At 40.9% G+C, this 13,514-nt stretch overlaps 1 protein-coding gene across 4 annotated transcripts in view; it reads right to left on the minus strand.

The window, feature by feature from the left end:
• Positions 1 to 13,514, minus strand: part of eeig1a (estrogen-induced osteoclastogenesis regulator 1a) — a 46,231-nt gene that overhangs the window by 13,892 nt on the left and 18,825 nt on the right. The window contains exon 1 of one of the 4 annotated variants that reach the window (XM_061766953.1): positions 4,397 to 5,191. The exons of the other annotated variants lie outside the window; for them this stretch is intronic. The gene's annotated coding sequence lies outside the window, so the exon portion shown is untranslated. Of the gene's footprint in view, positions 1 to 4,396; positions 5,192 to 13,514 lie in introns of those variants that run through there. 4 annotated transcript variants of the gene reach the window in all.

Genomic DNA, 13,514 nt, shown 5'->3' on the forward strand with positions numbered 1-13,514 from the left:
GTGTTATTTCGGGGATAATTACTGCCGTCTGTAAATGCTATATGAGGAAAACATGAGAGAGGCAATTTGCTGGAAATGACAAGTTTTCTTGGAAAGCCAACGCGCTCATTACGGACCATTCCGAAACGTCCTGTCAGTTGCTTCAAGTTCCACACAGTACAGTGAACCCCTGCTACATTGCGGTTCACCTTTCGCATCACCGATACATCCTCTTCTTTTCCTTCCGGCTTGTCCCTTTAGGGGTCGCCACAGCGCGTCATGCTTTTCCATGTAAGCCTATCTCCTGCAACCTCCTCTCGAACACCAACTGCCCTCATGTCTTCCCTCACGACATTCATCAACCTTCTCTTTGAAGTCTGCTCTCTCTAACTTTGTCTCCAAAACATCGAACCTTGGCTGTCCGTCTGATGAGCTCATTTCTAATTTTATCCAACCTGGTCACTCAGAGAGCGCACCTCAACATCTTCATTTACGCCATCTCCAGCTCTGCTTCCTGTTGTCTCTTCAGTGCGACTGTCTCTAATCCGTACATCATTGCTGGCCTCACCACTGTTTTATAAACTTTGCCCTTCATCCGAGCAGAGACTCTTCTGTTACATAACACACCTGACACCTTCCTCCACCCGTTCCAACCTGCTTGGACCCGTTTCTTCACTTCCTGACCACACTCATCATTGCTCTGGACGGTTGACCCCAAGTATTTAAAGTCCTCCACCCTTAATATCTATTCTCCCAATGTAGCTCCTTCTGACCTTCTCTGTACTTTTCCATCAACATCCTCAAGGCAAATAATGCATCTGTGGTACTCTTTCTAGACATGAAACCATACTGCAAATACTCACTTCTGTCCTGAGTCTAGCCTCCACTACTCTTTCCCATAACTTCATTGTGTGGCTCATCAACTTTATTCCTCTATAGTTCCCACAGCTCTGCACATCATCCTTGTTCTTAAAAAATGGGCACCAGCACACTTTTCCTCCATTCCTCAGGCATCTTCTCATGTGCTAGAATTCTATTGAACAAGCTGGTCAAAAACTCCACAGCCACCTCTCCCAGATGCTTCCATACCTCCACAGGAATGTCATCAGGACCAACTGCCTTTCCATTTTACATCCTCTTTAATGCCTTTCTAACTTCCCCCCTTACTAATCATTGCCACTTCCTGGTCCACCACACTTGCCTCTTCTACTCTCCATTCTCTCTCATTTTCCTCATTCATCAACTCCTCAAAGTATTCTTTCCATCTATCTAGCACACTACTGGCACCAGTCAACATCTTTCCATCTTTATCCTTAATCACCCTAACCTGCTGCACATCCTTCCCATCTCTATCCCTCTGTCTGGCCAACCTGTATAGATCCCCGATATATCACAGTTTCTTAAGTGTCTTAAATAATTCATAATTGTTTTTTACAGTACTGTATACTCTTTAGCCAAATCCGAATTTAGGGTTGCGTGCCTTCAGTGTCGTATCACGTTTTGCTTCAACATGCCAGACTGAGGTCTACTGGAAGGCATGCGGCATGATCGAAGAGAAACTCCCAATTAAACTTCAGTCACAGTTACCGTTCCCACAGGGCACAGAGTCGAGTATTGTTGGATGCTCTGTTTGTATGTGTTGCTGCTACATGTGTTAAAGTAGCAGTTTCAAGGTTTATAATTACCGTATTATCGATGCTAATTTCTGGGAGCCCATCTGTGGTGCTTCACATTATATGTCAGCATTAAGCTAACAGACTTCGGTGAAAATGTGATTTGCTTGAACATTTTGGTCTTTACAGATACAACCCCAATTCCAATGAAGTTGGGACGTTGTGTTAAACATGGATAAAAACAGAATACAATGATTTGCAAATCATGTTCAACCTATATTTAATTAGATATTTAAGATATTTAATGTTCAAACTGATAAACTTGATTGTTTTTAGCAAATAATCATTAACTTAGAATTTTATGGTTGCAACACGTTCCAAAAAAGCTGGGACAGGTGGATAAAAAGATTGAGAAAGTTGAGGAATGCTCATCAAACACCTGTTTGGCTAATTGTCAACAGGTGGGTGCCATGATTGGGTATAAAAGGAGCTTCCCTGAATTGCTCAGTCATTCACAAGCAAAGATGCAGCGAAGTTCACCTCTTTGTGAGCAAGCGTGTGAGAAAATAGTCGAACAGTTTAAGGACAATGTTCCTCAACGTACAATTGCAAGGGATTTCATAATCTACGGTCCATCATATCATCAAAATGTTCAGAGAATCTGGAGAAATCACTACGTGTAAGCGGCAAGGCCGAAACCCAACATTGAATGCCCGTGACCTTCGATCCCTCAGGCGGCGCTGCCTCAAAAACCATTGAAAATGTGTGGCGCATTATGAAGCGTAAAATACGACAACGGAGACCCCGGACTGTTGAACAGCTAAAGCTGTACATCAAGCAAGAATGGGAAAGAATTCCACCTACAAAGCTTCAACAATTAGTGTCCTCAGTTCCCAAACGTTTATTGAATGTTGTTAAAAGAAAAGGTGATGGAACACAGTTGTAAACATGACCCTGTCCCAGCTGTTTTGGAACGTGTTGCAGCCATAAAATTCCAAGTTAATGATTATTTGCTAAAAACAATACATTTTATCAGTTTGAACATTAAATATATTGTCTTTGTAGTGTATTCAATTAAATATAGGTTGAACATGATTTGCAAATCATTGTATTCTGTTTTTATTCATGTTTAACAGAACGTCCCAACTTCATTGGAATTGGGGTTGTACAATGTTTAATGCTATTTTGTTTTAAGGGTGGGTTTTACAGTATACTACCTCTGATACTGTACGTCTGTACAGTATCGGTACTTAAAACGGTGCCAAGACATTCAATACTGTATGAAGCGATATCACATCAACAGCCTGACATACACGTTCTGGGTAGGATCCCTGTCATGTATGTATGTGTGTGGTGGACAAGGATGACAACACTTTTAGAACAGGTGCTAAGGAATACTTTAAACTAGGGCTCCAATGATTCATCGATAAAATCGATAATTAAAAGTGTTGGCAACGAATTTCATTATCAATTCATTGTGTCGCACGATTATTATGTCAGCCACCAGTTGCATTGCGCCATTATGACGTCAGTCACGTGCTTTGTTGTACACAGCAGTGGACCCAGGGGCTGCGGAGACATATTTGCATCTCTAAACCAATCCATACACTGAATTTGGATTGTGTCAGCACTTCTGGTTAATGATTGGATCCTGATTAACCAATCAAAATAAAGCCCTGACGCTTTCAATGCGCACAGACAATGGCTGCCTATATTCCTAGTCAATGTAAGTGATCTTTTTTGATCAAAAATACATACTTATGCTCATGCGAGCCAAACGTACTTACTCTCAGTATAAATTTAAGTCTGACAAGTGACAGTATTCAAAGATATTTTGAAAATATATCGTAATTACCAAAGAAAATGTTTTTCCAAGTCGCATGTGCCACCCAGTGGACATCCGTGGAAAGGCAGGGTAGCATCACTCATCTGTTTATGTGAGTCTATTAACAAAACACGTATGTTTTTCATAGGTAAAGTACAACATCACCGTTTATTTATTAATGATTATAATTTTTTGTTACTTATTTTGTACAGAGACTTTCTTAAACATTTGGTAAATGAAAAGTTATCTGGACTTGATTCCTTGAATTCAAAAAATGAGTAGCATGATAAGAGATACATTTTGTAATTGTGTTTTTTTACTTCTTAGAGCTGAATCAAATGCATAAGAGGTTGAAGAGTGAGAATGTGATTGTGTTGTTACTAGATTCACAGAGATGGTGGTGAGGTTATAGGTAGGCATGAAAATCTTAATGTGGCAGTTGAGACTGAGGAGACAGACATTGTAATGACAGAGGATGACAAAAACAATATTTTTACTGTTTTATATTTTGTATGTTTTGTGTGCTTGGTCCATGGCATATTGTAAAGCTATTAGAACTCAACATTTAGTTTGTTTTTCCAAATATCAATTTATTACTTTCAAGCTGCAATCCACTACTTTTTTTGTTAAAAAAACAAATAAATAAATCACCCAAGCCAATACTAGAGGAGATGACAAAATGCCTGTCAGCTCCTCTAACATCTTACTGTATTTGTCAAGTTTATTTTTTCATAATTAGTGAATGCCCGATTCATTTCCCTCGCTGGCCCAGTTGGTGCTGCACCGAAAATGACGTAGTAGGAAATGACGGCACGGAAATGCGGCATTTTGCAGAGCAATGAGCGGAGCGTAGTTGTAAAATGCTCACAATAATATGAGTTTGCGTTTCTGTAGCATAAAATAGTCATACACTAATTACTGTGTAAACAAAACAAAAACAAAAAAATCATAAAAATTGCCACAAATGAACAACATGTACCTTTTTTCAAGGAGCCGTTGGCTGCCAGCAGCGGTGTGGGTGGTCACATGGTTATGATCAGGCACTCATCTCATCCCTACTGATCTGTTTTTATTGCTTTTGTTGATCTCATTACTTTTAACGTGTATGTGTGTAAGTTAACTTTCCAGTGACCCAGTGATGTGGTTTGCGAGAACTTTTATCCACTTGATTATAACTTCGAGTGTCGTAACCCTGCTGCTACTTCACCGCCCGTCATGACGTGGAGAGGTTCTCCCAGCCGGTTGCCACGACTTCCTGAATCTCCCTATGGACATTGATCAGCTGAGGTCCGGGGACGTGACACGAAAAACATTGTTGAGATGAGAAAAGAGGAAGAAGAGCAGGACGACAGGCTGAAAATGTCTTCCACGTCCGCACACAAAGCCAAGTCGACCTGTCATTGGCTACAGCAGAATAAAGTGAAGGTTCTGGAGTGGCCATCTCAGTCTCCTGACCTCAATATCATTGAGCCACTCTGGGGAGATCTCAAGCGTGCAGTTCATACAAGACAGCCCAAGAATTTACAGGAACTGGAGGCCTTTTGCCTAGAAGAATTGGGCAGCTTAAACATCAGAGAAAATAAAGAGCCTCATCCACAACCACCACAAAAGACTCCAAGCTGTCATTGATGCTAAAGGGGACAATACACGGTATTAGAAACTGGGGTATGTTAACTTTTAATCAGGGTAATTTGTGTAGTTTCTGTTGTCATTATGATTTAAAAAGAGTAAACAAAGTTGTTTGATAATAAATGGCTTCACCCAAGCACTAACCATGAGTGAAAGAAAAGTGTTGGTGTTATCATTCATATTCTCTGAAAAACGCCCAACAAATCATAAATTCTGCCAGGATATGTAAACTTATGAGCACAACTGTATGTGCATGTCTCCACATTAACAGGTACTGTAACACCGAAATGGTTAGAGAATGTATTTGTATGCTGGATATTGAACTATTGACAGTTTCTCTCGCCTGTTTTATTTGCCTCGCAGGTTTCAACAGCTCTATTATACGCTATGTTGGTTTCAATTCACCCGTGAGGAATTGGGACAGGGGGAGAGACAGGGAACAGTTGGACACCATACGTCATCTCGAACGGATGTACCGCTTTGTTGTAATGTTGAATTCCATCAGTAGGGGGCACCAAAAATCATGGATTACAGCTTTTAAGAGCTATGGGATGTTTAGGCAGCCACCGTTTTGTGTGCTTAATGGACTGCCAATTTGAAATGTCCAGTTTTTGCATAAAGGGATGGAAATTTAAAACAAGTTTTTTGTCCGATTCATCAAATAAATGAACAGATTAATCAATTATTAAAATAACTTAGTTGCAGCCCTACTTTAAACACACATCTACTTTTTAAACACTCTTTTTAATGTGTGTACAAAAGTAATGTATATGGTCTCTCTATCGCGGGTGGCTCATTGAAATCTAAAAGAAGATTAATCAACAAAACACCACAACTCCGGCTCGTCACTGTGGCTTGTATCGCACAAGCAGAATTGCTGATAGGCAAGACGTCGCCATGGCGACCACTTTTAGTTAAAGGCTTGAACATGACTAGAAATCTAAACACACACATACGGTGTATACTGGTGGTGGCAGCTGCTTCTCACACTCACTCCCTCCCCCCTCTGCCGCCGCCATTGTTCAACATGCCCCCCGCGACCAACCGTGTGATTTCTACCACTTGCTCACTTGTCTCCATGCTTTGCTCTTCCTGCGGTGGGACAACACTCACCATGGTACTAAAAAAGTCTACCGGTAGTTGAACCTCTTGGTAATTGGGAAAAAAAAATTCCCATGGGAAATAATGGAAACAGAAATAATCTGTTCCCGGGTCAATGTATGGCCATCATGAAAATATTATTAATGACAGTTTTGCCTTAAGAGACGCTTAATGACCAGACTTAGGAGTATTTTGAGATAGGAGCTGTCATTTGGCCGATTTTTTTGCTTTCACTTCCGAGGAAAAACGAGGTACAATCACTATATGGTGGCAGGGAACTCAACTCAAATCACCCCCTCACAGTTCTGGAGACCGGGGTTCAAATCCTGGCCCCGCCTGTGTGGAGTTTGCATGTTCTCCCCGTGCCTGAGTGAGTTTTCTCCGGGCACTCCGGTTTCCTCCCACATCCCAAAAACATGCGTGGTAGGTTGATTGAAGACTCTAAATTGCCCGTAGGTGTGAATGTGAGTGTGACTGGTTGTTTGTTTCTATGCGCCCTGCGATTGACTGGCGACCGGTTCAGGGTGTACCGCCCGAAGATTGCTGGGATAGGCTCCAGCAGCCCGTGACCCTAGTGAGGATAAGCGGTAATGAAAATGGATGGATGGATGTTTTGGGAGGCTGGAACAGACTGATGGAATATCCATTCATTTCAATGGGACGATTTGAGATACGAGTATTGTGAGTTACGAGCGTGGTCACGGAACGATATATCTGTATTGCTTCAGGTGCCACTTTGTGGCATCTCGGGGCCAAGGAACTGCGTTGATGTGAGTGGAGGAGCTTCATTTAGTAATTTGGGCGGCTGTGGATCAGTAGGTAGAGGGGGTCGTCCAGTGACCGAAGGGTAGGTGGTTCGAATCCGACCATCCACATGTCGAGGTGTCCTTGGGGAAGACATTGAACCCTAATTTGCTCTGCCAATTACTCTCAAATAGTGGTGTAACACTAGTAGTAGCTACAAGTACCAATAAAGATCTGAAAGATCATACTAGAAACTAACAGTACTCAAAGTACCTGGAACCTCTGGATGAAAGAAATGTCTAAAGAGACAAAATAAATCAGGTACTAGTTGGATTTGTTCCGTCCTTGAAATCCTGTGAGCTCGTGGGAAGCTTCTGGTGAGGCATTCTTATCAGCAGCGACCCGGGTGGTCAACCAGAGTGAGAAAAGAGGAAGGACAACATTCCTAAGCAGCATCAGCTTTGTTGGGTCTCTGGGGAGACGCAGCAGTGTGACGCTCGATAGTCCAGAGCTCAGTTGTGGTTGGTCTCTTCAATTTGTTTGGAAGGTCACGCTTCTTGTTCTCCTAACTTTTTGAACTTTCTAAATATTTGTTCCTCAAATAACATCATCACCAGTACTAACTCATCAACTGGAGGGTTTGTTTCTCTTTTTCACAAACAACAGCAATCATTCAAACATCACAGAATGTGTCCACCAATCAGTTCCAACCAGGAAGTTTGGCCTTGTGAGTGCACCTGTCAATCATTTCTTCTAGAACAGGGGTGTCAAACAAACGGTGGGCCAAATTAAAAAAATCAGGACAACGTCGCGGGCCAAACTCAATATTTAATGAAAAATCACTGCATGTTTCCCTTTTCTGCAGAAATGTAGCATTAAAGTTTATCGTATGACAACAAACTTCAAGACATCAGTGGTATTTGTTTGTTGTTTTGTATTTAAATAGATAAAATTAATTCTTCTGTCGCTCCATCTTCTATATATCTATCTCCAACTACCTTTCTTTTTTATGTAAATCTTTCTTCAAAGGCCAACAACAAAACAACCCCCCAAAATAAGAATGTCCTTCAATAAAAAGGTAAAACTTCAAACTTTTAACAGTCCCTGCCTAGGAGTTGATAAAGGGCATTAAAAAAAAACTATTCAATTATGTTATATTCTTTGTTACAGCCACGTTGCTGCGCACACGACAAATAGGTCTGTCTTTTACTTTAGTGAACAGATAATCTGCCTCCCACCTGTCTTGGAAGTTAACTGTTTTCCATCTTTCGTTTGGCCATTTTTGGGAAAGGGAAGTGTAAATTTGCCCGAGGAGACTGGTAGCATGGTTGCTAGCAACAGAAAAGGAAGGGGCACTCGCCGGTCTAGACTGATGGCCCAACACACTAGCAAAGCATTCTGGGATTTGTAATATTAGTGCCGCATGTGGTATATACGGGCGGGCCAGCTCTAATACACATTTGATATGGTCTTGTGGGCCAAATATAATTTCATCGTGGGCCAAATTTGGCTGCCCGGATTACCAGAAAAAAAATCTGGGGGGAAAATCTGCTATTTAAAAAAATAAATAAAAAGAAAATACTAAAGTAAAATTATATATATATATATATATATATATATATATATATATATATATATATTATTTTTTTTGTGTTCAGATATTGTTTTGTACTCAGGTTCCCACCACAATAGGCATTTTTTCCAAAAAAGAAATAAAACATTGACAAACTATATCCGCGATTGGCACGTGTTTTCAAATCCACAAATAATTTGCACGTTTTTCAAATCCACTAATATATCCGCAATTTACGTGTTTTTTAATGTTGTGTGACTTATCATTTGTAAATATAAAATTTTGCTTGTGACTTTTTGAAGGTGCGTTTGTGGATTAGCGGGCACGCGCATTTATTTTTGAGACTAACATGACACAGTTTCAGGTTGGGGGGGAAAAAAAACATGTAAAGGTCTTCCCTCCATCTGCTAGGTGGCAGTGTAGCTGTCGCCATAGAAAGCATAGACTATATATGTGTGTGTGTGTATATATATGTTTGAGAGCGAGGCACTGTTATTATTTAATCACTGTAATAATAAGGAGTTTTTTGTATCTTGCTGACAAATGATGGTGATTTCTTTTTATTTTACTTCCTAATGACAAGGCTGCTGGTTGTCCACCTTGTAACGCCATGGTCATTTTATCGGGGATTCACCAGGGTCGTACCATAGACTGTTCGGACTGGCAGTCAAGTCATCAATGGAGACAGCAACACTGCCACCTAGCGGATGGAGGGAGGGCCTTCCTACACGTGTGAATCTAATCTGCGTTACGTTTGTCTCAAAAATAAATGCACGTCCCCACTGATCCACAACCTTCAACAACTCACAAGCAAAATGGAATATTTACAAATGACAAGTCATGATAAATGCACACGCAACATTAAAAAAACGTGTAAATCGCGGATATATTCTCCTATGTGAGGGACCAGACAGAGCATGACTCAAAGGTCCCCTATGACGATTACAAACATTGGGTACATTATCCCTCGCCCAGATGCGAGTCACCGGGGACCCCCTCTGGAGCCAGGCCTCGAAGTGGGGCTCGATGGGGAGTACCTAGTGACCGGGCCTGCACCCAAGGGGCCTGGCCGGGCACAACCTTAAGAGAAAACATAGATCCCTCTTCCCATGGGCTCACCACCTGTGTGAGGGGCCAAGGGAGTCGGACGCGCAGAGAGCTGGGTGGCGGCCGAAGGTGGGGACCGTGGCGAGTTGATCCTCGGCTACAGAAGCTGGCCCATGGAATGTGGAATGTCACCTCTCTGGCAGGGAACGAGTCTGAGCTGGTGTGTGAGGTTAAGAAATCCCGACTAGATATAGTCGGGCTTACCTTGACACACAGCTTGGGCTCTGACACCCTTGCACGACAGCAAGCAGAGCCCAAGTGGACAGAAATGAAAAAACTTCAACCGACAGACCAACTGATTGTCAAAACTTGTAACGCGCTTCATGTCACATACCACACACTGCAGCCTGTATATTGCCGAATTGACCACGTATGCATGTGAGCAGTCGTTTTCACATTTAAAAAACATCTAGACCAACCTACGATCACGTTTAACGGATGGAAGCCTCAATGCCTGCATGAAGCTTAACCTCACCACGTATCAACCAGACTACAAAGACCATGCCGCACCAGAAGTCGCATTAACACTAAGCAGCATTTTATTTATTATTGGTTAGCTTCAGTATAACAATGTTATTAAAGAGTACATTATTATAGTCTAAAGTTGTTGGTCTTGCTTAAAAGATGCACACATTAGTTGCATAAAGTGTTAAAAAATATGATATGGCTCTCACGGAAATGCATTTCAAAATATGTAGCTTTCATGACTCTCTTGGCCAAAAAGGTTCCCGACCCCTGCCTTAGAGAAAGGGTGAGAAGCTCGGTCATCCGGGAGGGGCTCAGAGTCGAGCCGCTGCTACTCTGCAAAGAGAGGAGCCAGATGAGGTGGCTCGGGCATCTGATTAGGATGCCTCCTGGATGCCTCACTGGTGAGGTGTTCCAGGCACATCCCACCGGGGAGGAGGCCCAGGGGACGACCCAGGGCACGCTGGAGAGACTATGTCTCCAAGCTGGCCTGGGAACGCCTCGGGATCCCCCTGGAAGAGCGGGACGAAGTGGCTGGGGAGAGGGAAGCCTGGGCTTTCCTGCTTAAGTTGCAACCCGACCTTGGAAAAGTGGAAGAGAATGAATGAATGAAGTTTAAGTGTTGGTATTGTGCGTTGGACCAAAATAAGGATTATTTTTAAAAGAAAAACAAGATAAAAAGTGTTTTTATTTTAAAAATTCCAACTTTATTTTATGTATTTGATGCTGTAGCATACCCCCCCCCCCCCCCCAAAAAAAAAAATATACAATGCAGACATTAGGTCTGGTTCACAATGGCATTTTTATGATGGGATCAAAGGATGCCCGCAAAAAAGCTAAGCTTGTCAACTACCATATCTTTTCGTTACCCTAGTTAGTTTAGTTTCTTCTACATTTAGACAGAGTAGCAAGCTGTTAACAAATAGGAAAAACTAGTTGGTTTTATAAAGATGTCAGCCGGATGATTTCTAATCTAAACTTCCTAAAAGTTGAGGTTAAACAAACATACACAGATGTGGACATAGACTGTTATCTTCCACAGTGAGGTCTACTGGTCAGAAACACAAACACGCCACGTCCAGGCCGGGTCACAAGGAGAAACATCAGATACACAAGTGCTGAGGAAGCAGACACGGACATGACGTCAGGACGGGCCCGAGGGTGGCAGCTCGGGTCAAATCATGCGCAAAAAAAAAAAAAAAAAAAACGAATGGAATTGTTTGGCCGGGAAGTGAACAGGATCACTTGCTCATGTTGCGAAAGACAAAGCCATGGGACAGCAGACACTGATAGTCAGAAGTCCTACCTCACTGTAATGCTTTACCAATAAACTGTGATAATATTACTGTATTCCCTTTTTCATTAGCGTTACTACCATATTTGGTGTATGAGAGTTGTAATTGTCTTACGGGTTCTCCAATTTCGTGCAACAAAAAAAAACCAACAGACAAAAGAGAAGATGCAAACTGTAGAAGGATGCATATATTACAGTGCATGCAAAGATGGCAGAAGGCAGCCCACGTGATATTTTTTCAGTTTTTTTTTCATTTTCCAATATTCAATATTCTTGTAAATATTTAAATAAATATGTAAATATTTTTTTTTACATTTTCCAATATTTTGTTCAAATATTTGTATATTTATTAACTAAGATTTCCTTTACATTTTATATTTACTTTTGTTTTTGGCATATGTTTTTAATTTTATACTTCCAATATTTGTGTATTTTTAATCTATTTTCTTAATTTCATCAGTTAAATTTTTTTTGTTTTTTGTTTTCTTTTGCATATTTTTATTTTATTTCAAATGTCATTTTTCATCATATTTCTCATATTTTCTATTTTCCAATATTTTGTCATCAGATTTTTAGATTTCTTACATTTTTTCCAATATTCTTATATTTTGTCATTTTTCTCTAGTGTTTGTTTTTGTCTACAAGACTTTTTCACTCACAGTAATACTTCTGTATAAACTTCTGTATCATTTTCTAATTTGTCTTTGTTTGGTTTAAATGTTTTGTTACAATCTTTGTGTACTTTCTACATGTAATATTTTGCATTTATAATTTTTTTTGTCATATCTATCTATTTTTTCCTCATGTTTGTGTGTGTATCTTGTGTTTTGAGTATATCTGTCACTTAGTAGCTAAATTAAATGTAGTGACAGCTCCCTCCACTAGGGTGCATCTTCATCGTGCTGGAGCATTTGTACCTTGGACAATATAAGAATTCATCTTGTTTCAATAAAGATGTTTCTTCACTCTCGAATCACCAAACACACACACACACACACACACACACACACAGACAGACACACACACACTCCCACTATGCAAACGAGACTAAAATCAAGCTGAAAACAGGAAGCAGCTGTTGAAAAGCCGCTGCTACAGGCCAATCTCTCGCTCATCTGCAGACTTACCCTCGTTCAACCTCGCACGCACGCTCTTTACATGCCAGTTCACTATCTTGCTGACAGTCACCTTTATCCTTTATGTCCACAGATTTAGCACAGCTAGCGCTAAACCTGATTGCATCTGGGCCAAAATTGCAAAAGTTCAACTGTGACTTTCACACAGAGCACAATGAAGCGGGACCATAAAATGGTTGTAAAGCATTGGCAATTGATTGCTTTTGACACCACAGGGCGGGAGAAGTGATTGTCTGGTGTTAAAATTAAAAGTACGGCAGTATCAGATGCGGGATGGAATTACAAGACAAAAAAATGAGGGCTGCAACAACAAATCGATAAAATCGATAATTACATCATTATCGATTCGTTGTGTCGCGTGTTTAAAATGTCACTCACCCGCTCCGTTGCGTGTCTATATATCAGTTACCCATTCAAAATGTTCAAACATGGCAGCTGTCCGGTCGACAGGCATTGTTCATATGTTCCAGAGATGCAAGGCATTCTGGCAAACGAAGTGTATGGGGGCGCAGTAACCAGAGAGATCCACCCCCTTTCATCAACTCTCAGGAACATTCTGGATATTTTGTCAGGGACATTTTGATTTTGTAAGGAATATTTGCATCTGAGCCAAATTGAGTAAAGTCATTTGTATTGTCCACCCCCTTTCATCAACTCTCAGGAACATTCTGGATATTTTGTCAGGAACATTTTGATTTTGTAAGGAATATTTGCATCTGAGCCAAATTGAGGAAAGTCATTTGTATTGTCCACCCCCTTTCATCAACTCTCAGGAACATTCTGGATATTTTGTCAGGAACATTTTGATTTTGTAAGGAATATTTGCATCTGAGCCAAATTGAGGAAAGTCATTTGTATTGTACAAATGCTATTCAAAAATAACGTTGTTGATATTTTAATACATCAGGGATCTCGTTTGATGTGTGTCCCGCATCTAAGACGCGCAAAAATGAGCAGGGACGCATAAAGTCAGATCAATCTGCGTCCGAGGATGCAAATCTATGGATTAAAGTATTCCGGAGTGGTGCTGGAAACCTAGCGTTTTTGA

The sequence above is a fragment of the Phyllopteryx taeniolatus genome, chromosome 3, assembly GCF_024500385.1.
Source record: "Phyllopteryx taeniolatus isolate TA_2022b chromosome 3, UOR_Ptae_1.2, whole genome shotgun sequence".
NCBI classification, from domain to species: Eukaryota; Metazoa; Chordata; class Actinopteri; order Syngnathiformes; family Syngnathidae; genus Phyllopteryx; species Phyllopteryx taeniolatus.